General features: G+C 45.8%; 1 protein-coding gene across 3 annotated transcripts in view; it reads left to right on the forward strand.

Moving 5' to 3' along the window:
• TSPAN12 (tetraspanin 12) overlaps positions 1-25,882 on the forward strand; it is a 314,722-nt gene that overhangs the window by 8,532 nt on the left and 280,308 nt on the right. The gene's annotated exons all lie outside the window — the stretch shown is intronic.

Consider the following 25,882-nt stretch of genomic DNA (forward strand, 5'->3'; position numbering starts at 1 on the left):
AGCAAGCATGCATATACTCCTCTGTTTGCAGCATTGCTATGATTTTGCAGTTGTCCCTTGCCAGCCCTAAAACAAGGAACTGAGGGATCACATGACTGTCTTCCCCTCCAGCGCTCACTGGAGCACTGGGCTGTGGAGGGGGGTGGGAGGGGCTGGCTCTGGTTCTCAGCTGAGAGAGCCTTGTGGTTGCATTCGTTATTTGCTATCCAGTCCAGATCCATCCAGTAACATCCAGTCTCTACTCCATTAGAGGAGCAAGGAAGACACCTTTGGATAGCAGCACTGCCAATATGAGGAGAGGGTAGTGTTAGGCTGGCCATACACTATACGATTTTCTTGTTCAACTTTGCTTTAGATTTACCAAAACTATGTAATATAGGGTCAAACCTAAACACTTTCAATTTGTATGTAATCAGACAGGCCCTTGCACTACATAGTTTAAGGTAAATCTAAAGGAAATTGAATAAGAAAATTGTATAGTGTATGGCCAGCCTTAGACTGTGTTCGCAGAGGCAGCTGCACCGCAGGTGATTGCTTGCTATATGAACAGCCACGAATAGTTGTGACCACCGACAGCCTGTCATTGCAGTGTACAGGCCTGGCAGCCTCAGCTGTCACACCTAGCAGAGGATTTAGTAGACACCCGTTCTAATGGAGCTTTATGGTGGCCAAATACACCACTAAATGATCAATGTCTTTTCTGATCGATCTCTCCCGATACAAATAATCTATCAGCAGTCAACAACAATCCATTTATTTGACACACACAGGGAAATGGAGTTGGATTGACAGTTTAAAGTTTGAATTGTAAGTTATCAGTCGCCTCTGTTTCCACCATGCAACCTCATATCCTGAATGATCGAAATACCTTCCAGTGTATGACCGAATGATTTCATTGCTGCTGAGTGATTCAAAACAATCAATCCTGCTATAGTTGATCAAAATAGGTTTAAATGGACCTATCAAAATATCGGTTATTTCTAATCATTGGGTTCTGAATCAGTTGTTTTGATCGAATGGTACATTGATTTGATAATAAAATGTAAAGGATAAGTTCACTTTTAAAAAATAAATAAATGTGCATTTTTTTTTTTCGAGCCTGTAAATCAGGGGTCTTCAAACTACGGCCCTCCAGTTATTCAGAAACTACAATTCCCATCATGCCTTGTCATGTCTGTGAATGTCAGAGTTTTACAATGCTTCATGGGATGTGTAGTTCCACAACAGCTGGAGGGCCGTAGTTTGAGGATCCCTGCGTAAAGCATCGCACCAATGATCAGCAGATCGCTGGTGCCATGCAGGTCTCCTGCAGTTATGCCAGTGTAATTGTGTACCTATACATCCCCTATGGCACATGTGTCAAACACAAGGCCCGCGGGCCAAATCTGGCCCTTCAGGGCATTTCATGTGGCCCTCGCACCTCTCCTAGAGCTGCAGTAGAGCTCCAGCCCTCCTTTGGGCCTCCTCCAGACCCTACACTCTCTTCTTCCCAGCTCTGTCTCTAGCTTCTTCCCAGCAGTAGCACAAGGTAAGGGGGTGATGCGACCCTCAATGATGTTGAGTTTGACACCCCTGTCCTATGGGCAAGCAGATACACTGACAGGAAGAATCAATGAACTACCAAGGCAGTCCACAGCGCGGTGGTCTTTCATTGAGAATTACAAGCCAACATCCACAAAGGATGTCAGTACTTGTAGTTCATTCATTCACACAACTCTGTGAATGAATGAACCGGCTGTGTGGGGGGAGCCCCGCATGGCTGCGCTGATTTCAAAAACTTGACCGCTAGTACGGGGAACTTTTCCCTGTACTGCTGTCACAGGGAGGGGAAGGGGGAGGGATCGAGCAGCAGCTGCAGCATTGAGAACATGTTACATATTTTACCCTAAAAACGGGTGGAACATATAAAGTGTTCCCGAAGGTGAACTTATCCTTTAAGGGTGGCCACCATTAGATTTAGATTGCTCTCGGCAGATTTTACACTAGTAGAATTTCATTAGAAAACCTTAGTTTTAGCAGTGCTCATTCAATTTTCTAATGGTTATTGGTGTTAAATAGACGTTTATTTTCAATCACAGGATGGAAAATATTTCTCGAACAAAACAAATTTCTAACTGTGAATGTGGTTATCGTTAGAAAAGTCTATTCCTTCCCAAAAAAATGTTTTTTGAAGTACTTTTATATGACATTGGAAATGTGATTAAACATACTGATGAGAATTTTCGTACGTTTGTTGAAAAATCTGCTGTGCATGGCCAGCTTTACATTGGCTTGAAAAACAAATAAAAGCTGAACCCCAGCTAACACTTAAAGTGAATCTACAATGCATCTGAACACCACAAACCAAAAACACTACCATCCATCCATGTCTTCGTGATTATCATTTTTTTCTGAGAAATCTCTTTGAACAACACCCCATAGCGTTCTGGCTGTGGCCATCTTGAGTAAGGGCATATGATTCATGTTGCATTTACTTCCTGGAATCCACCTGCACTTAGCCCAGGCATGCAAACAGGAGGGTGTGTTTAGATGAGAAAAGCCCTCCTCCCCTCCTGAAGACTCTTGGGATGTATGACATTTATCTTGGCATGGAAACCAGGAAATAACAGAAAAAATGTAGCAAAAAAGTTCAAAAGACGTAAATATACTATACCTTCCTATCTATTTACTAATGCTAGCACCATGAGGATTCAAAATAGTCAGTGTTAATTGAGAGAGTGAAGTTGTGCTTTAGTGCCGGGTCACACTTGTGCGATGCGGGAAGGCTGCGAATTTGCAGCCTGTTCCCACATCGCAAACACACACCTGGCAGTTCACACTGCCATATGCGATACGCATGGGGTGTCAATTAAATGTTAACGACACCCTCAGTTTGATCGCATATCACAGTGCGATCTGACAGTTCGCACAGGATCGGATCGCACAAGTGTGAACCACTGTGCGATCCGATCCTGATGCGGCTGAAAAAAAGGGTCAGTGCCGGTTCACACTATAGCGAGTGCGCCGATCGCATGTAATTCGGAGCGCACTGCTCCTTCATTACATACGATCGGAGGTGCGGATGCGAATTTAGCCATACACTTTGTATGGCTGAATTCGTACTGTATCCGCACCAAACACGCACATGACCCTTTTTTCCAGCCGCATCAGGATCGGATCGCACAGTGGTCCACACTTGTGCGATCCGATCCTGTGCGAACTGTCAGATCGCACTGCGATATGCGATCAAACTGGGGGTGTCGTTAACATTTCATTGACACCCCCTGCGTATCGCATATGGCAGTGTGAACTGCCAGATGTGCATTTGCGATGCGGGAACAGGCTGCGAATTCGCAGCCTTCCCGCATCGCACAAGTGTGACCCGGCACTCATGTGCGACTTTTGTGCGGGTGCAGTGCGAATTTAGCCATACAAAGTGTATGGCTGAATTCGCACTGCACATCCGATCGCATGTAATGAAGGAGCAGTGCGCTCCGATATTACATGCGATCGCCGCACATGCTATAGTGTGAACCGGCACTTAATAAGCAGTTACAGCAACAGCTTTTTTTTTTCCTTGTGGGATAACGGTTTACATAATTAACTAAAAGCTGATTGTTGTAAGGACCACTGTCAGTTACTAGCTGGATCACCAGGTGAAAATAAAGGAAAAAAACCTAAGGCCTCGTTTGCACTTTGCTTTGCTCTTTGAAGAGCAATCACCATTCAGATTGCTTCCCAGAGAGCTTTTTACAGGCAGCGAGGAGATCTCTGCCTGTTTAAACCTCCTAAATGCTGGAATAGAACACTGCAGCCATGTGCATTGTGTGCGTTTTCAGGGCAGTTGCAGCGTAGCCTCGTCGCTTAAATGGGTTGTGTTTGGCAGGCAATAGTACTTGCAGAGCAAGATAGGAGCTATATTAGCTGCTGTGGTTGTGAAACAGCGCAGCAGCTAAAGGGTTAGCAGTTGAGGGATGGTAAAACCTCTGTACATAAGTAATAAACCTTGTGTGTGCCGCTCCCCCCACAGCCCCCCCCCAATACTCACCTGTGCTCCATCCTGATCCAGCGATGTGCACGAGTGCCTTGGCTCTTCCTCTTTATTGGCTGTCAATCACAGCCAGTTAGCCAGTAAGGAGAGAGGGGCGGGGTTGAGCCGCAGCTCCATGTCTGAATGGACACGCAGGGCAGTGACTCAGAAGCTGCTTGCTGTGGGGGCACTCGACAGAAGGGAGGGGCCAGGAGCGCCGGCTGGGGATCCTAGAAGAGGAGGATCGGAGCTGCTCTATAGAAAACCACTGCACAGAGCAGGTAAGTATGACATGTGTTATTAAACAAAAAGTGCCTTTAATATTACTTTAATACATGAAGACAGTATATCTGAACCCTTAGCGCCCATTCAGACTGGCGCGACGTGACTTGCTGGGGCGACCTGTGAAGTCGCGGTGCACAGCGTGCACCGTGACCTCGGCGCGACTTGCAGGGACTTCATATAATTGAAGTCAATGCAAGTCGCCTCCAGGTCGCCCCAAAGTAGTACAGGACCCTTTTTCTAAGTCGGAGCGACTTGTGTCGCTCCTATTAGAACGGGTCCTGTACTATTCAATGGCGAGCGACCGACCGCGACTTGTCAGGTGACCAAGTCGCCTGACAAGTCGCGCTAGTGTGAATGGACCCTAACTGGGCGACATTTAGTTGACTAAATCACTATGTATTTATAAAGAAGAGAATATGATGTTTATAAACATTCACTGCCATTTAAAACCCATGGCGCTGGATGGTTTTCTAGTACTGAATGTTTGTGAATGTCACATTCTCCGCTTTATAAATAGACCTCTATGTGCTATAAACAACTGCCATGCTTTATTATCATGTGTTATTGTCAATCAGTGTTAACTACTATTTAATGTTTTGCATCTCAGGCTGTATTCACACCTGGGCATACGTGTTTAGAGGTGATTTCGGGTACATTTTTGGAAAGCTAGCTACAAGAAGAAGGAGATGGTTGTTTAGACTTGAAAAACGCTAATTTTTTAGCATTCTCTCCCATTGAAGTCTATGGGACCAGAAATACCCCTTTCTGCTACAGAAGTATCTCATGTACCTTTTTTGAGTCTCAGGCATTGAGCAGCAGCTGCCTGAGCTCTCTCATGTGAACAGGCACTATTTAATAGTGTGGGTTGTTGAATGTGGTGGAACTTTGAGGTTCGAGGGCTCAGTGGTACTGTTTTTTTCTTGCTTTTTTCAGCTACTTCCACTCTAACGTCTCGCCATTCCTGCTGAACTGGCCGAGATTCGAACCGTCTATGGGCAGGCTGAATGAACCAAGTTGATTAATCGATCAACTTGTGTAAACCAGCCTTTCAGATTCACTTGCGATTATTGCTAGCGGCTGCTATAAAAGTCTTCTCCCGGTGGGGGTGCTCAGCAGGAAGGATTCCCCTGGCAGCACTGTTAGTGTTGATGGGGGAATCGTATGCATTTCTTCTCTGCAACCCGTAGTTGCAGGAAAGAAATTTGCACTGTCTGTAGCCTGCCTAAATGTACTCGCTCCAGATTCAGCTCCACCTCTTGGTCTGATCCGCCTTCCTGATAGCAACAATGTTGCACTTTGCCTGTATTATGTGTCAGAGGCATAATTAGAACCTTCAGGGCCTGGGAGCAAGAAACCATGAAGGGCACTCCCTGGCCCCTGACCGAGGCCCTTTCCCACTGATCCCAGGGCCCTTTACTACCATGGTGGGACTCTTTATTACGGTCCTGCAGAGGGCCACCCTCTGGCCCCTGACTGAGGCCTTTTCCCACTGTGATCCCAGGGCCCTTTACAAGAATAGCTATGTACAGAACTTTCTGTTTATTCACAAACTGAGGCATATTAAACACAGTTTACTATTCCCCAGCTATTCATTGAGACAAGAAAGGGGCAAGTAAATGTGTCCTTCCCCGCTCTCCTTCCTGACAAATCCCCCTCAGCAGCCGGTGGGAGGGGGAAACCCCACAGCGCTACATGGAGTGATCGGTTCCTCTACATGCCGCCACCCCCACCACCCTCCTATCCAGGCGTACAGGGGGGCCATACGTGTCCCCTGGAGCACGGGGCTGGGCTGTAATGGAGACTCCTGTACATACGTGTGTCTCTGCACAGTAGGGATCGACCGATTATCGGTGTGGCCAATTATCGGAGGCCGATATTCACTTTTTTTGAAGTATCGGTATCTACCATCTAATATCTAACTTGCCGATATTGCTTTAAATGGTCCCACTGAGAGACCCGAAATGACCAGCCGACACGTCCCCCAGCTGCCTGAAGACCCGAACAAAGCCGCATAATGGGGGTCTGATGTAAAAACCCGGAAGCAATGTCATGATGTCACTTCCTGGTACTGGAGCCTTAAGATTTTTAAACAAATGACAAATTTGCCGTTTTGAATGCTTTCAGTGAAAAGGAGGGGTTTGGTGTCTTCTAGACCCCAGATCCCTCCATAAAGAGTACCTGTTACTTCCTAGAAAAGGCAGAGGTTGGGACTTTAAATGGAGCACTAAAAATAGTGCCCCCATCCCTGGTTACATGAATAAAAGAAAGGTTTGGGACTTTGAGTGAGGTGGAGACCAGAACGCTGGGAAACATGGGTAATAAAAACATTTTATTACTGTATACTATCAATAGACAAAGTACAACATGTAAAATAGCAATTCATTTATAAACAGCATATTACAAACATATTGGTCAGTCTGATGCATTTGCAGGTACACAAAATATGCATAAAGAGTATAGGGACTATGGCACTTCGTATTGGCCACACAGTCCAAAGTTGCTACATTATTGCCATACTGTAGGCGGTCTGCAGGGTGCACCATGGTAATGAATGTTGAATCAAAAACTTGCTGCAGCAGTCATGGACCTAATATATATCATGTGTTGAATCACACAGAATTGCAATAATCGTTCAGTAGGTAAGTAACCGTTAAAATTGATTGAGTAGCGATTAATTCCTGTATAGTAGAAAAATTGATGACATCCTTGTAGCTCTACGCGTTTCATGGCTAAATACCACTCTTCAGGAGCGGATGCCAAAAACTAAGATGGCTGTCATTAACAAGGTGCGGCTCTGTGGGCGCAGGGCATCGCATGCGCCTCCCCCGGGAGCTGTGGTGGTCATCCCCGCAGTCCCGCACAACGCACCACACATCACCCATAAATGACTGCATCAAGTGTTATAGTAGTAGTAGACATGTGTTGTCTCTCAAATCCTGGGTCTGGAGGGTCTACCTGTTACTTCCTATTACTGTTTACATTCCTTGTGACAGCAATAAAAGTGATCACATTTTTTTTTTTTATTAAAAGGACAATGGAAAAATAAAAACTTTAAATGTGCAGAATATCAGCACCTAATATCGGCTTGAAGGGTGGCCAGAAAATCGGTATCGGTATCGGCCCTGATAAAACAATATCGATCCCTACTGCACAGCTACTTGTAGTTTCCACCAGGGGCTCATGTGACAGGGTGACAACAGTAGTAACTATGGGAGACATTTGTCATGAAAAGTGCTAGAGGTGCACCGAATGGAAATTTTGATGCTGAAACCGAAAATGCAGGATGCACTTGGCTGAAAACTGAAACCGAAAATGACAGTTAAGTCGCGGTTAAAATCGTGTCAAAATCACGTGCATTTTTGGTGTCACCTTTTTCTCTTATTGGCAAAATGCCAATAACACCATTTTCGGACGATATGTTTTGGCTGCCGAAATTTCTGTGCATCTCTAAAAAAAGTGCCTAAACAAGGATGTAACGGAACCGCAACCCACACTGTACTTGTGGACTTCCATCAGTATACAGATTCCTCCCAGTTGTGAACATAGATATCAGATTTTCCAGCCATCCCCATACAAAGCTAGCCTACAACTTAGCTTGTACTGGAATCTTCACCTTTATTGAACAGTTTTACACTCCATTTATACACACATGAGCACATCCCCCTCCTGGTTAAATTACTGCATCAGGTCGGGGGTTGTCTGATTACATTATCATATGCAGATGAAATTGTATACAGAAATAGAATTAACCTGAACTAATTATCTAGCCATCTGGACAGACACAATATATGAGTTCATTAACAATTAACAATGGGACACAGAGGCTTAACAGAATCCACATCACATTTCAATACACAAACAATGGGGAGAGCCTATCTCTGCCATTGGAGTACAATATACATTAGCATAAGTGTAAATACAGACCCCATTTGAAGAAATCCAAGCCATATTCTCAGTGTCCATTAAGTATCTGTCTTTCACTCCCAGTGATGGTGAGTACTGTTACAAAGGACTTTTTGGCAGGATTATTTTAGTACAGTGCCTTTCGAAAGTATTCAGCCCCCTTGAACTTTGCAATCTTTTGCCGCATCTCAGGCTTCAAACATAAAGATATAAAACTGTAATTTTTTGTGAAGAATCAACAACAAGTGGGACACAATCATGAAGTGGAACAAAATTTATTGGTTATTTCAAACTTTGTTAACAAATAAAAAACTGAAAAATTGGGCGTGCAAAATTATTCAGCCCCTTTACTTTCAGTGCAGCAAACTCTCTCAGAAGTTCAGTGAGGATCTCCGAATGATCCAATGTTGACCTAAATGACTAATGATGATAAATAGAATACACCTGTGTGTAATCAAGTCTCCGTATAAATGCACCTGCACTGTGCTAGTCTCAGAGGTCCGTTTAAAGCGCAGAGAGCATCATGAAGAACAAGGAACACAACAGGCAGGTCCGAGATACTGTTGTGGAGAAGTTTAAAACCAGATTTGGATACAAAAAGATTTCCCAAGCTTTAAACATCCCAAGGAGCACTGTGCAAGCGATAATATTGAAATGGAAGGAGTATCAGACCACTGCAAATCTACGAAGACCTGGCCGTCCCTCTAAACTTTCAGCTCATACAAGGAGAAGACTGATCAGAGATGCAGCCAAGAGGCCCATTATCACTCTGGATGAACTGCAGAGATCTACAGCTGAGGTGGGAGACTCTGTCCATAGGACAACAATCAGTCGTATACTGCACAAATCTGGCCTTTATGGAAGAGTGTCAAGAAGAAAGCCATTTCTTAAAGATATCCATAAAAAGTGTCCTTTAAAGTTTGCCACAAGCCATCTGGGAGACACACCAAACATGTGGAAGAAGGTGCTCTGGTCAGATGAAACCAAAATCAAACTTTTTGGCAACAATGCAAAACGTTGTTTGGCATAAAAGCAACACAGCTCATCACCCTGAACACACCATCCCCACTGTCAAACATGGTGGTGGCAGCATCATGGTTTGGGCCTGCTTTTCTTCAGCAGGGACAGGGAAGATGGTTAAAATTGATGGGCAGATGGATGGAGCCAAATACAGGACCATTCTGTAAGAAAACCTGATGGAGTCTGCGAAAGACCTGAGACTGGGACGGAGATTTGTCTTCCAACAAGACAATGATCCAAAACATAAAGCAAAATATATAATGGAATGGTTAACAAATAAACATATCCAGGTGTTAGAATGGCCAATTCAAAGTCCAGACCTGAATCCAATTGAGAATCTGTGGAAAGAACTGAAAACTGCTGTTAAGAAACGCTCTCCATCCAACCCCACTGAGCTCGAGCTGTTTTGCAAGGAGGAATGGGCAAAAATTTCAGTCTCTAGATGGGCAAAACTGATACAGACATACCCCAAGCGACTTACAGCTGTAATCGCAGCAAAAGGTGGCGCTACAAAGTATTAACTTAAGGGGGATGAATAATTTTGCACGCCCAATTTTTCAGTTTTTTATTTGTTAAAAAAGTTTGAAATATCCAATAAATTTCGTTCCACTTCATGATTGTGTCCCACTTTTTATTAATTCTTCACAAGAAATTACAGTTTTTTATCTTTATGTTTGAAGCCTGAAATGTGGCAAAAGGTCACAAAGTTCAAGGGGGCCGAATACTTTCGCAAGGCACTGTAATAGCTTGAAAGCCTCTTTAAAGGAGTTGTAAAGGCAGAAGGTTTTTTTTAAAAAGCCTTCTATGTGTAGCAGCCTCCCCGGCTCCCCATAATACTTACCTGAGCCCCATCTCTGTCCATGAGTCCCTAGGCCACCTGGGAATCTCCTTCCTGATTGGCTGAGACACAGCTGCTGTGCCATTGGCTCACGTGCCTGTCAGTCAAAGTCAGTTAGCCAGTCAGGAGACAGAGGGGCCAGGGCAGAGTGGCTCGGGTGCCCCCATAGCAAGCTGCTTGCTGTGGGGGCGCCTGACAGGAGGGAGGGGCTAGGAGGAGAGAGAAAGGACCCAAGAAGAGGGGGATCCGGGCTGTTCTATGCAAAACCACTGCACAGGGGAGGTAAGTATAACATGTATGTTATTTAAAAAAAAAACAAGACTTTACAATCACTTTAACATGTTAAAACCTTTAAAAGATTTTAGTGATTGGGCCTAGATCTTGTGTATTAATGTATCAACAATGTAATCAATAGTTTCTGTGAAAGGAATAGTGAACTCTCTGTTACCTGTACTTTATGTATAACTAAATTAACCGAGCTGGATTGCAGAGTATAGTTATTTCAAGATCATAAATATTGCTAGATTCTGACAAGCCTATTGACTTGCCATGATAGTGGTGTTTATCTGGAGTTGTGTGTTATCTACATGGTTTCCTCTTTCCGCTACACTGATTTTACTGAGTACTCGGAGCTGTGCTGCCGGGAATAAAGCTGGCCATACACTAGTAGAATTTTGTTCCAATTGTTTTAAAAATATTTGTTTATTTTTCAAATCAACATTCTTGAAGGAGCAGGGTGAAAAATTCTTTAATTCTTGAATAAACACATTTTTAAGGCCTCATACACACTTGATGTTTTTTCTGCTGCTCTTGGGGGCGTTTGGCTTTTTCTTTCCTGCCTCTAAATGCCCCTGCATGTTGGTCTATGTTACCATGCATACATAAGCGTTTAGAGGTGGAAAGATTGCTTGACGCACCTAAAGTTAGCAATAGTGAGTTCATTCATTTCAGTGGGCAATGAAATTAATTCATGCCCAAGTGCTTGACAGGCCTAAATGCATTACACAAGTTTACAAGCATCAAGTGTTTTTTTTCTGCCAAAACTCTGCTGCCAGGAGGAAAGGAGTTGCCTAACGGTGTAAGAGGTTTTCCTTCAGGAAATTGCATTCATTCCAAAATCAAATGTTAAAAGGAAACTAAATTTAAAGTACTTTTGAATGACATTCGTCAAGTCATTAAGGCTACGTTCACATGTGGGCGTAGAGGATCGCGTGATTCTGCCCGCGATCCGGAAATCATTGCAAATTGCGGGACGCCTGTGCATTGCCCGTGTTTTGCAATGGTACCCCAAACGCTGTGTGATGTTGCTGCGTTTTCCGCCCGCCGATTCGTGGTAACATCGCGCAATCAAAATCGCAGGACGCATTACGCCCCAAAGAAGCTCCTGTACCTTTTTTGGGCGTCATGCATCCCACGATTTTGTTTGCGCGATGTTACCACGATTCGGCAGGCGGAATACGCGGCAACATTGCACAGCGTTTGGGGTGCCATTGCAAATCACAGGCAACGCACAGGCGTCCAGCGATTTGAAATGATTTACGGATCGCGAGCAGAATCGCGGTGATTCTGCCCGCGATCCGCTACGCCCACATGTGAACGTAGCCTAAGTGTACTGAGAATTTTCATACGAATGTTAATATGAAAGTCTACTAGTGTATGGCCAGTCGATGTTTGAAGACTTCTGTAGTAGTTCTCATGTGTACTGCTTCTTTATAAATACTCATTGCTTAACAACCTCAGCTCCAGATTTTACCCCTTTCATGACAAGGCCATTTTTGGCTTTTTAGCAATGCACTATTTTAATTGGTAATTGTGCGTTCATGCAACACTGTACCCAAACAAAATTTATATAATTTTTTTCACACAAATTGAGCCTATTTTATAAGACCAACATTTTGAAAAAAAAAAAAAAAAACTATATTTTATACTTTCTGCTATAAAACATATCCAATAAGAACAAAATTAAAAAAATAAATACAATTTCTTCATAAACTTTGGCCAAAATATATTTTGCTACATGTCCCAATAAGTGCATATTTATTGGTTTGCATGAAAGTTATACCGCCTACAAACTATGGTATAGATACTGGAATTTTTATTTATTTATTTATTTTTATACTAGCAATGGCGGTGATCAGCGACTTATAATGGAGCTGCAATAGTGCTGATGGAAATCTGACACGCTGGGTGGGATCAGACTGACTGCCACTGACATCACCAGGGACATAAATAAAGTGATCAGTGATAATACTATACACTGTCACTGTATTAATGACACAGGCTGGGAAGGAGTTTATATCTAGGGCGATCAAGGGGTAAATATGTGCCTAACAATGTGTAATGTGTGCAGCTTTTACTAATAGATCGCTAAGTTTCTCATCCTTGCTTTGCAGGGATGAAAAAAAGAGAGCTTGTTCTCTCTGTACAGAGCCCTGTGTTGATTGTCAACACAGAGCTCTGGGCTGTGATTGCATGAATCATTGGCTGGGACTTTCTAACAGACTCCCGCTGTGTGCAATCCAGCTGAAAGCAGGCAGCTGTGTACAGGTACGTCGCTTTGCCTGCATGGGCTGCCCATTCATAGTACATTTCCGGTGGGGCCGCAGTTCGCAAGAGTTTAAATATCAGGCCCTGTTTACACCTGTGTGTCTTAAATTAATTTTAGGCTTTGTTCACATGGACAGGTGCTTGTGTGTGCATGTCCCTGAATGCAGGCAAAGTGAGTTCAGGGACACACACTCAGCGAAATGTTAACCACTTGCCTACGTCGCTGGACTCCTAGTGGTCTCGGTGGCGCGCGCGCTGACACAGTGGGAGTCGGGCCTGAGGAGGAGAGGTGATGATCTTTGCCGCCTCTCTTCCCCGATTTTCGAGGAAAGTGTGAGAAGATCTGCCCGCTTGTGTAAACAAAGCAGGCTGATCTTCTCTGTGACAGACAGTAAGAGATCACAGGATTCAGCATAGCTGAACCTGCGATCTCTGTCTGTGTCACAGAATCCCCTCCCCCCACACACGCCAGTAAGCATGAGGCATACATTTAACCCCTTGATCACCCACAGGGTTAACCCCTTCCCTGCCAGTGTCATTATTACAGTTACAGTACATATTTATAGCACTGATTACTGTCCCCCCAAAAGTGTCAAAAATGTCAGTTAGGGGTCTGATCTGTCCGCCGCAATGTTACAGTCTGGCAAAAAATCACAGATCACCACCATTACTAGCAAAAAAAAACCAATAAAAATGACATACCGTATTTTGGTAAATCTTACCCGTAGTTAGTAAACGCGATAACTTTTGCGCAAACCAATCAAAATACACTTATTGCGATTTTTTTTTACCAAAAATATGTAGCAGAAAACAAATTGGCCTAAAATGTTAAAAAATTTTGGATTTTAATTTTTTTTTTGGGAATGTTATATATCAGAATGTGAAAAATATTGTTTTTTTTTTTTTCAAAATAGTCATTCTTTTTTTCAAAAATTTAAATCGCACAGGTGATAAAATACCACCAAAAGAAAGCTCTATTTGTGGGAAAAAAAAAGAACGTAAATTTTATTTGGGTACAGAGTCGCACGACAATTGTCCGTTAAATTAGCGCAGTGCCGAATCGCAAAATATGGCCTGGTCAGAAAGGGGGTAAAATCTTCTGGTCTTAAAGTGGATAAAAATCCGCTCATTGAGAATTTGTTTGTCAAAGCCATGTAGTTAAATATATTTTGGCCTAAATATATGACAAAAAATAAATATATTGGATATTTTTAAGGCCTCTTTCACACGGGCGTTCCGCATTTCCGTATATCATCCCATTTTTTTGACCATCCGCTGACATCCGATTTGCGTCCTTTCAGCTCTGTTCTGTTTTTTGGAACGGAACAGAACCCTATTTCTCTTACGTCCTCCGACAGTCGCCGCCCACTCATACAGTCTTCACCAATGGGTATTGACTTTGCAGGAGTAGCTAGGCATAAGACTTGTTAAAAACAAAAGCATTTAACATAGACACACCCATGGGGACTGTCCCACTGGTCAATACCCCCCTGCAGTAGCCATCCCAACTCAGTTTGTCTTCTGCCTAGCGTTAGGAGTAGATAGGCTTCCCTGTGCTGGGGCTACAGTCTCAGCCTTCTAATCTTTTCTTATGATTTTTATTTGCAAGAATGTCATTTTTTCTTTGCTTTACTAGCTGTTTCTTTTGTCAGCTTTAGTTTAGTCGAATCTTCGGACGAAGATGAATTTTGCGGAGCTGGGAATCGGACTGGCCGCCCTGGCTCTCCAGGGCAGAGGGTCAGATGGATCCCCAGCCCGCCATTGAGCGTTCAGCTATGGTTCGCCCTGGCACTAAGAACGACCCATCCCTGTTCGCAGCAGGGATGCAGCCTGTGAGGTGTCTACCTCACTGGACACATCTGCGGTTCAGTGCTGCAGTGTCCTGTGCTTTGGCTGACGGCATCCCCTGTCATCTGAGGACAGAGGCTTTCCGTTTCATAGAGGCACCCCACGCCATCCGGTACAGGTAAGTACTTTCTGTGTGGGGCCTCTGTCTGGGGTGGCAGTCCTGTGTGCTGTGTGTCCCCTCATGTCTGTGCGTTTGTGGGGCTCCCTGATGCGATCCCTGCGGGGATCTTTTTTATTGCACTGCTGGCGCTGTGTGGGTTTGGGGGCCCCTCTCCTGTGTCACTTTGGTGTTTGGAGGTGCAGACAGTGTGTGCGGCAGCCGCTGCGGGTAAAAAACGCGCGGTCCGCCATTTTAGGTGTGGGCAGCATGTCTGGCTTCACTGTGGGCTTTTGCAACAGCTTGCTATGTAGTGGTTTTGGCGCCATCCGGCGCCATCTTGTGTGTGGCAGAATGATAGTTCTGAGCACATGTCGGCGGCCATCTTGCCGAAGCCTCCCATTACTTCCTATGGGCAGCCATTTTCCCTTAGCCTGCAGCATATAGTTCAGCCCCTGGCGACCTCACTTCCTTTTCCTCTGGAGCAGCGATCGGTGTGGTAACACTCTGTGGGGCTCTGCAGACTGTCCTTTCCATATTTACTCTGTTTATCCTTTCTGGCTCAGTTTTGTCCCTGTAGGGGGTCTGTGTACACAGTATATATAGCGGTGGGCTGCGGGTTCCGCAGCACTCTTAAAGGGCCGGTACCTTTTATATTGTGTTTTCTGCAATGGAATCTCAGGACAGCAAATTCCCCCCAGCCTTGGTGGGGGAACCCAGTTCTGCTGAATCCCCCGTTCTACCTAATTTGGCCGCTGTGGTGGCGACTTTAGTGTCCAAAATGGAGGTGCTGATGGCTGAACGAGCTGCTAGAAAAATGCCTAGGATATCTTTCTCTTCTGATTCAGATGGGGATATGGCTGCTGTGGGTGTCGTGCCCTTGTCAGGATCTCGCTCTTCTCAGGACCCGCTGGGGTCTGAGGGGGAGGCGGAGGTGGAGGGGGTAGATGATTCTCCCCCGGGGTCGCCTGAAGAACACGCAGCTATGGATGTGTTGATTTCTTCTGTTAAAGAAACACTACATTTGGAGGATGAGCCCAATCCTCCTGGCATTGTGTCCTCCTTTGGTACACATAGGTCCCGCAAGTTGGCGCAGGTGTTTCCCTGCCCCGCTGAGTTTCATCACACAGTGAATGAATAATGGCGCAGTTTGAAACGCCCCTTCACGGTGCCTAAACGGTTTCAACTGCTCTACCCCTTTGCGCCTTCTACGGATTCGCGCTGGTGTATGGCTCCCCAGGTGGATCACACTGTGGCCCTACTAAACAAGGCTACTTTGGTTCCCACTGAGGATACCCCGGTGTTCCGGGATCCTACGGACGGGAGGCTGGAGTCTCTGGCCCGCCATGCCTACATGGTGGCGGGTTCCATGCTCAAACCTATTTTCACTTCTGTCATGGTGGCTCAGGCGGTGGCGGATTGGACTAAGGTGCTTAGACGCACTCTCGCGTCTGATTCTGCTCCACCAGCCACGCTGGACATGGTGGACCAAATTCATCTAGGGGTCATGTTTTTGTGCGATGCGGCCTTGAATGAGGCCCCTTTGGCTGCGCGCCTGTCCAGTGTTGCGGTACTTAACCGACTTAAGTCGACTGATCTGGCTGAAAAGCTGGTCGCCTGACCAGACGTCACGGAAAACGGTGGCTGATTTTCCTTATGCAGGGTCTCGCCTTTTTGGCGAGGCCTTAGATACTTTGGTGAAAGGAGTCACTGGGGGCAAAAGCACTCTGCTGCCCCAGAATCCGAAGAACAAGCCTTTTCGCGGTAAGCGGGGTCCCGCTTTTAGACCCAATCAGGGGTCCTTTCGTGCCTTCAAGACTCAAAATAAGGGCAAAACCGTTCAAGGGCCAAGGTGGCCAGAAAAAGCCCTAGGCGGGCAAGCAAAAGTCCGGCCACGCCGGTGCGGCGGCTCAATCCGCCTCTGCCTGAAGGGACGCTCCTCACCCATTTCAGGGGTGGGGGAACGTTTGTGCGGTTTCCTCCAACCTTGGCTGCTCCGAATTCCGGACAGGTGGGTTCCAGAAATCATTCGATCAGGTTACAAGATCTAATTCCTTTCGCGGCCGGTGGACAGATTCTTTCCCTCGAATCTTCATTTGACCCCAGGGAGGTTACAGGACCTGCATCAAGCGGTGCAGGATCTCCTTGCCCAGGGGGTGATTGTCCCGGTGCCTCATCGGGACAGGTTTTGGGGGTTTTACTCAAATCTTTTCACTGTGCCCAGAAAGGAGGGCAAGTTACGTCCGATCCTGGACTTGAAAGCTCTGAACCGCTTCGTGCAGGTTCGAAAGTTCCATATGGAATCCCTCCGCTCGGTGGTGGCCTCCCTGAGTCCAGGGGAATTCCTGGCCTCTATCGACGTAAAGGATGCGTACCTGCACATCCCCATTTTCGAGGGTCATCAGAGGTACCTCTGGTTCGCCATAGCGGAGGACCACTATCAGTTCGTAGCGTTGCCTTTCGGTCTCGCTTCGGCTCCAAGGGTCTTTACCAAAGTGCTGGCTATTTTAGGCCTGTTGAGGGCACAGGGCATTGCGGTCTCTGGATGTCTGGACGATCTCCTGTTAAGATCGAGTGCCAGTCAGAGCCTGTTGCGCGATCTGTCGACTACGGTACAGACGCTCCAGGAGTTCAGTTGGACCATCAACGTTCAGAAGTCGACTTTGTCTCCTTCGGTTCGTCTTCCCTATTTGGGAATGGTTCTGGACTCTGCTCAAGTGAAGGTATTTCTGCCGGAGGACAAGCTCTGGACCCTTCAGAACGAGATCAGGTCTCTCAGGGACAACGAATCCTCGTCACTCAGAACCTGTATGCGGTGCCTGGGGTTGATGGTATCAGCCTTCGAGGTGATACCATTTGCTCAGTTTCACGCGCGGTCTCTCCAAGCGGAGGTACTGACCAGGTAGGACAGGCTACCTCAATCCTTGGATCTGAGTGTCTCGTTGAGTCGCCAGACCAGAATGGATCTTCTGTGGTGGCTTCAGTCCCCGGCTGTGTCGGAAGGGAAATCCTTCCGTCCGTTACTGTGGACAGTGATTACCAGGGATGCCAGCCTGTCGGGCTGGGGTGGAGCCCTGGGCAACCTGTCTGCCCAGGGCACTTGGTCGGAGGAGGAATCCTCCCTTCCAATCAACATCTTGGAATTGAGAGCGATCAAACTGTGTCTCTTCCAGTGGTCGGGTCGACTTTGGGGCCGTCCTGTACGGGTACAGACGGACAATGCTACCGCGGTGGCTTACATCAACCACCAAGGGGGCACCAGGAGGTGTCCGACATTCTGTCTTGGGCCGAGACTCATGTCCCGGCGATTTCAGCAGTTCACATTCTGGGTGTGGAGAATTGGCAGGCAGATTATCTGAGCCGCCAGACCCTGGATCAGGGGGAATGGTCCCTACACCCGGAGGTCTTCCAAATGCTGTGTGCGAAGTGGGGATCCCCGGATGTGGATCTGTTCGCGTCTCGGCTAAACCACAAGGTGGAAAGGTTCGTGGCAAGATTGCGCGATCCTCTGGTGGACGCCTCGGATGCACTGGTGGCCCCTTGGCATCAGTATCGTCTGATGTATGCCTTTCCTCCGATTCAGTTGTTATCCAGGTTCCTTCGCAGGTTGGCCTCGGAACCGCACTGGGTGATTCTGGTGGCACCGGACTGGCCACGCCGGTCCTGGTACGCGGACATCGTTCACCTGGCAGTCGCACCTCCTTGGCGACTGCCAATGCGAGAAGATCTACTGTCTCAGGGACCGATCTTCCATCCTGCTTTACAGTTGCTGGCTTTAACGGCCTGGCTGTGGAAAGCCAGGTCCTGAGAGACAGGGGTCTCTCCCCAGAGGTCATTCCTACCTTAATCAAGGCTAAAAAAGCCTCGTCTGGTAAAATTTATTACCGTACCTGGAAAGCTTATTTTGCCTGGTGTGAGTCCAGGGGGTTTTCTCCTCGCTCTTACTCGGTGACGAGAGTGTTGGCTTTCCTCCAGTCTGGTGTGGACCAGCGCCTGGCGCTGGCCACGATAAAGGGCCAGGTATCTGCACTGGCTGTTTTTTTTCAATGCCCTGTGGCATCTCATTCCTTAATTCGCACCTTCATTCAAGGTGTGCGACATTTGGCCCCTCCCCGGAGGGCGCCTTTACCTCCATGGGACTTGAACTTGGTTCTGTCCGTGTTACAGCGTTCTCCCTTTGAAAACATCCGGGAGATATCATTGCCTCTGCTGTCTAAGAAGGTTGCTTTTCTAGTGGCGATCACTTCGGCTCGCACGGTGTCGGAGTTGGTGGCGTTGTCTTGCCGCTCCCCTTACCTAGTGGTTCATAAGGATAAGGTGGTCTTGCGACCTAACCCATCCTTTCTCCCAAAAGTGGTGTCTGATTTTCACCTAAATGAGGACATTGTGTTGCCTTCGCTCTGTGCGAAGCCTAAACATCCCAAGGAGGTTGCGTTGCATTCCTTGGATGTTGTCAGGGCGATCAAGGTTTACCTGTCATCCACTGAATCCTTTCGGAAATCGGATTCCCTCTTTGTCCTTCCTGAGGGACCTCGGAAGGGCATGGCTGCGTCTGCGGCGACCATTGCCAAATGGATCAGACAGACGATTGTCCAGGCCTATGCTTTGAAGGAACGGGTTCCACCCTTCCCTGTTAAGGCGCACTCTTCCAGATCTATGAGTACGTCCTGGGCCTACCGGCATCAGGCTTCGGTGGCCCAGGTGTGCAAGGCTGTGACTTGGTTGTCGGTGCACACCTTTTCCAAATTCTATAAGGTTGATGTTCTGGCATCAGCTGATGCCTCCTTTTGGCCGCAAAGTTCTCTGTGCGGCAGTGCCATAGGGGACCCTTATTTTTTTGTGGGTCCCTGGTTGTTGGGGTTGTTTATCCCCTGGGTTATTTGCTTTCCTCGGCTGTTGCTCCTGTTGAGCCTTTTCTGTTGCCCAGAAGGTTCTCTTACTGTGCGTGTAAGGTTCCTTTCTCTGATGTGGGTACTGCGTTGCCTTTTATACGGTTGCGTTTCCCACCCCTCATGTCTACATTGCTTTGGGACATCCCATTGGTGAAGACTGTATGAGTGGGCGGCGACTGTCGGAGGACATAAGAGAAAACTGAATTTTTGTAAAATCTTACCATAAAATTCCCTTCTCTGAGTCCTCCGACAGTCGCCGCCCCCGCCCCAGCCCCCGCCCCTCTTTTGGCGTTTTCTTGTACACTTACTGCTATGCTACCAAACTGAGTTGGGATGGCTACTACAGGGGGGTATTGACCAGTGGGACAGCCCCCATGGGTGTGTCTATGTTAAATGCTTTTGTTTTTAACAAGTCTTATGCCTAGCTACTCCTGCAGAGAGGGAAGTCAATACCCATTGGTGAAGACTGTATGAGTGGGCGGCGACTGTCGGAGGACTCAGAGAAAGGAATTTTACGGTAAGATTTTACAAAAATTCAGTTTTCTTCTTTCCGTTTAAAAAAACTCAAGGACGCAAAATCGGATGTCAGCGGTGTCATCCGCTGACATCCGCAATCGCATTGACATACATTATGTCCGTATATCATCCGCAAACGGATGGGATGATATGCGGACATACGGACCGGATGACACAAGTGTCATCCGTGTCAGTAAATAAAAAAAAAAAAAAAGAAGTGCCGGAGCGGATCGCAATACGGTCCGCTCCGTGTGAAAGAGGCCTTAACAGTCAAAGTAGAAAATGTCAATTTTTCGCAAAATTTTTGCTCTATTTTTATTAATATCGCAAAATATAAAAAGCGCAGAGGTGATCAAATACCACTAAAAGAAAGCTCTGTTTGTGGGAAAAAAAGGACGTAAGTTTAGTTTGGATACAGCATTGCATGACCGCTCAATTGTCAGTTAAATTCGCACAGTGCCAAGTTTGAAAAAAGTGGCCTGGTCATTGAGCAGCAAAATCTTCCGGGGCTAAAGTGGTTAAATTGGGAGCAGCGGCTGTGTCTGTGCAGCTGCTGCATCCCAGTTGACCTGAATAGGACTGCATGTGCATCCCATGCTGGCAGACATGGCCCTCATATACGCTTTAGTGCGCCTGTGTTAACAAAGCCCTAGGTGGGGTATGCAAAAAAAATTCTGTTTGCTACATCTTTAATACACCTTCATTAAATCGCACATTATATGGAGTTCAGTTGCAAGTTGCAACTCATGTAAAGCGCACTGCACAGCTGTGAACCAGGATGAAAGAGAGAGCATAATGTCTGTTTTTATAGCAATAAGCTTGTTTGCCATTTGTCGTCTGTATCTTGCATCACTTGGCATATTGCACAATTTACAATCTTTTGTAGCAGCTTTTTAAAACTGTCCTGATTTTCTCTTATGGCCCGTACACACGATCCGAAAATCGGACGAAAATTAACGCTTGTGAAAGGATCGGACGATAATCGGATCGTTAGTACACAGCTTACGAGAGGCGATCACGACAGTTCACCCGATATTATCCGGTCGTGCAAGCATAAAAATTTTGATCGTATTATAACACATCGTACGATAATCGTATTATCAGTATGTTGTTCGTCTGAAAAAAATGGTGAGCAGTAGACAGCGCATGAGCAGTAGACATAATTTTCCCCTCACACGCTACAGCGTGGTTACGCATACCGGAAGCTAAGAATTATCGTCCGAGAAAATTCGTATTGTGAGTAACCTCTCCCGTTAGCGAATATTATTGAGAGCTGCTAGAATACGAAAAATAACGGATGGAACGTCGCCCGATTTTCGGATCGTGTGTACTGGGCATAACTTAAAGCCTTGCTCCACGACAACAGTGAAATCTAAATTATTATTATTATTATACAGGATTTATATAGCGTCAACAGTTTGCGCAGCGCTTAACAAAATGAAGGCAGACATTACAGTTACAATACAATTTGGAACAAAAGGAATATGAGGGCCCTGCTCGTTAGAGCTTACAATCTAAAAGGGAGGGTCAATTGATACAAAAGGCAATAGCTGTGGGGGATGAGCTGATGGAGCAAGTGAAACAGTGTTATTAGTTAGTAGCCGGGTAGGCTTCTTTAAAGAGAAGGGTTTTCAGGGATCATCATAAGATGGATAGATTAGGGGACAGTCGGACAGATTGGGGTAGAGAGTTCCAAAGAATGGGAGAAGCTCTGGAGAAATCCTGGAGGCAAGCATGGGACGAGGTGACAAGGGAGCTAGAGAGCAGGAGGTCTTTGGAGGACCAAAGAGAGCGGCTTGGTTGATATTTTGAGAAATAGTGCATTGTACATAAATTACTTTGTCAGTCAGTCTTGATTCCAAACACCTCTACCTAAGCCATCCTGCAGGATCAAAGTCACAGTCTCCTCTATGAGCCAGGCTAATATTCTGGCTTTAGGTCTAGACATTTTTTCTGCTTTTTATCTTCTTGGGCACTGGTCATGGTCACCTCCATGATTTCTCCTGCCTCTGGAGCTTATGAGAGAGGACCGGTCTCCTGGAAGTTTTGCCTTCACCAAAAGGAGGTGTCCGCTTTCTGCAGGCACAGGGCAGGCAAGAAAGACCCCCAGAAGAGTAAACACAGGAACACAGAAGGATTAGCATAGTTTTTATTCATACCAGCAATTAGAAGTTGGCTATAAAGGGGACCTTCACTCCAGAATACCCCTTTGCCCTATCATTTTACTTTACACGGACTTTACCTCACTTTTATTACTTCTGTTGATCTTCCTTCTCCTTCCCCCTTACAATAAATAAATAAAAAAAAAATTAGGAGGGATACCCTTTTTTTGCAGAGCGCAGCTAATGCTTACAACTTTCTCATCTAGGTTAGAATGATATTCTTCTGCCCAAAACCTCCTGGTATGCTCACATCACTTATCCCAGGAGGCTCCAGGCTATGAAGAACACTCTGCACATGTGCAGTGGAGCATCATCAGGTGACCCAGAAGAGGCACCTGGCTCTTTGATAATGTCAGAGAGGAAGAACTGGGTGTGAAGCAGCTTTTGGCAGAACACAGTAGGAAAATGCTGGATTTGCTGGACTGGGGAGTATTCTATTGTAGATTAACCCAGTGGATAAGGTAAAGAGGCGGTTAAGATCCACATTAACCCCTGGAGGATAGAAGTTCCTTTCTAATCTTAAAAAACAAAATGTATTTTTGTTTTTTGCTTTTATTTTCTTTTTTGATATTTATGGTCCAACCCGCCCCCTGCTTCCTTTCTCACCTAAGTCAGCCCGCTCCTGCAGCCTGCTGAGATTCTACATAGGATATCCCAGGTGGCATCAGCGGAGGCATACAGCTCTGAAGGAGAGTATAGACCCAGCAGCACATCACTGTGGGGGGATTGGCTGCAAGAACCCTTCAGAGGCAGCCAGCTCCCATTGACGTCTGAAAAGAGGAAGGGAGCAGGGCACTTGGTGTGCAGCATGGAACGACGGATCACAACAGATCAACACACTGCATTCGTCGGGTGTGTGAGTATATTTATTAGGGACAACCCAGCATAAAAGGTAAAATGGGTTGGAAAAGAAAAAGAAAGAAGGGGCAAAGTTCCTTTTTAAAAATAATAACTCATAAGGTCAGAAGATGTACAGCATAATTGTAGACAATGTGATAATCAGAGGCTGCTAAGTGTGCAATCATTATACTGATTACTTTGGAAATGAGCCTATTATACATGTACGCTCATTATTTCATATTCTTCAAGTATCTATTACTAGATAATGTTTTTTCTAGTCCAGACTAACATTAGCAGCAAATGGTGGATGTGTTATGTTTAAGCAAATAACTTGTTTTTTGTTTTGTTTTTTTTTTGTTTTTTAGCAATGAATCACTAAATAAATAAAATCCTGTTTTTCTGCTGAGGTGGTTGCCAGGATTATTGTTATAATATTATTTTAGTGTCAATCCAGGTGCAGACATGTTGAATAAGACCCGGTGTAACGTTAGAATTCCATACCGTCGTCACTTCCTGTCTGAAACAGCTGAGCAGCGCAGCAGTGCGCATGCTCAGATCCCCGGATACGCAATTGAACAGCAAAGAATTTGAGAAGTGCGCATGCTCGGAGGGAATGAAGTTATCACGGCACTGTGTGTAATTTTATACTTGCGGCGGTTTATAAAAACACTGCGTCTGCAACATCAATCATCTCCTCTCCTATCCCTGTAATTTCCCTGATCTGGCCTAATAAATATAAAAGCGGCGGTGGGTGTATGAGATGTAAATGACGGCGATCACGGCTCCGTGATCTGCTTTTATATTTATTACCGGAGATCAGGGAAGTGACAGGGGAAGGAGCGGACATGAGGCATGATGTAGAGGAGCTGTTTTAATGTAACCGCCGCAAGTTTAACTACCGTGAGAAATCCATACCCTCCGTAGGTGCACCGGAAGTGACGAGGGTATGGTTTTCTCACGGGTATGGTTTTTTCACGGAACACCGGTTCACACTACTCCAACTTGGGACGCGACTTGTGTGCCCTCAAGTCGCCCCAAGTCGCTTGTCATTACAAATTCAATGTAAATGAATGCGAGCCGTCTTAATATGCACTACTGAAGTCGCTCCAACTTCAGAAAAGGTTCCTGTACTACTTCAAGGCAACCTCTATCCGAATTGTGCACATAGACTTCAATAGGAGTCACCTCTAAGTCGGATCCTTATCTATTTTCAAGCGACTGTGATCAGACTTTGCAGGAAGAAGAAAAAGATTACCCAGGCATTCCCCACAAAGTCGCCTATCATTTAAGTCTCTTTAAAGTCTCTTCAAAAGTCTCTTCAAAGTCACGCTAAAGTCGCGCTAAAAAGTCGCACCTTCATGGGGCGACTTTCTGGTCGCGGTAGTGTGAACCGGCTCTAATTGTCTGCAGGATCCTGCCATGGAGCAGAGTGGTCTGATATCTGGTGGGCTCTATGCTGCATGCTACTAAAATGTTAAATGTTTGAAAATAAAACTTGAGAAATGCGGATATTCCATTGCTGATTACTTGGCAATAGTGGCATGAATAATAACAGTAAAAGCAGTTTCTGCTGCATTTCTGATTCACTTTAAGTGCATTGGCTGAACCACCTGCTGTAGCCTCTTGCATGTATTAGTTTCTAACAGAGCCATCAAATTCCAAAATGTACATTATCTACTGCATACCAAATTAGGCCGGTGTTAAAGCTGAACTCTGGGATAAGCAAATCTTGTTAAAATACAAGAGGCATACGTATTTTTATGTAAATCTAAGCCTACGTGCACACTAATGTTGCTGCATATGCTTTTCAGTGCATTTTTGCACCTATTTAGGTGCATTTTTGAATTGTTTTAATGCTTCATGCATTTTTTTGAAAGAAGAGGAGGAGATTGGTTGTTAAGCACAAAACCTTGCCAAGCAAAAGCACCAAGAACACGTCTAAACATCACGTACATAATTTTTTCATACGCTCCCACTGAAGTCTACGGGGTCAAAAAATGCACAATGCTGCACCAAAAGAAGCACCTACACCTTTATGTTATATTGATGTAAAAAGACACCATAGTGAATAATACAGTATGATTTTCATTTTCATTCATTGCAGCACCATGGCAAGATGCAGGAGAAATCACATAGCTTAAAGTAGTACTGCTATAGGCAACACATTTTGCATAGAGAAAGGGAGTGGTATAACCCCAGTCAGATTTTCTGCCATCTGTGGCCCATTGAGGAGATTTATCATCACTTCCTGTCCCTAAGCCAAAACAGGAAGTGAGAGAAATCCCTGCAAATTAAAACAGTATTAAGTGCCGGGTTAACACTAGGGCGACCTGTGAGGTGACCTGGTCGCCTCACAGGTCGCCGCAGGTCGCCTCCCATAGGGAAGCTGTGGACCCATTCTAATAGGAGCGACACAAGTCGCTCCGACCTAGAAAAAGGGTCCGGAGCTTCTTTGGGGCGACCCGGAGCCGACCGCCATAGACTTCAATGTTATGAAGTCCGTGGCGGCCGCTCCAAGGTCGCGGCGCGCTGCTCGCACCGCGACCTCGGAGGTCGCGGTGCGAAGTAGCGTCGCTGCAATGTGAACCGGCGCTAAACCCAAAAGCAAACCTTTGTTATCTATTAGATAAACATTTATTAACATCTTTTAGACCCAAGATTGGATTGAGCAGATGCTTTCTAAGCTGGTAATGGCTTGTAAACAACAAGCCGAAACCAGAAGTGCCAACATCCTTTTCTAGAAGCCGAGCAGAATGGTTACAGTGATCCCAGGCTTCCAACCTAGGAATGGCAGTGGGAAGGAGAGAGGCACCCTTCTGCGCCCTGTAGAAGTGATTGTGCAGCTGTAGAGCAGGAAAGCCCATCGCCTGCCACAAATTTTGATACCAATGTGATAGCTGCACCCATCATCCTGGTATAATAACT

Source organism: Pelophylax lessonae, assembly GCF_965119305.1.
Source record: "Pelophylax lessonae genome assembly, chromosome: 4".
Lineage (NCBI taxonomy): Eukaryota > Metazoa > Chordata > Amphibia > Anura > Ranidae > Pelophylax > Pelophylax lessonae.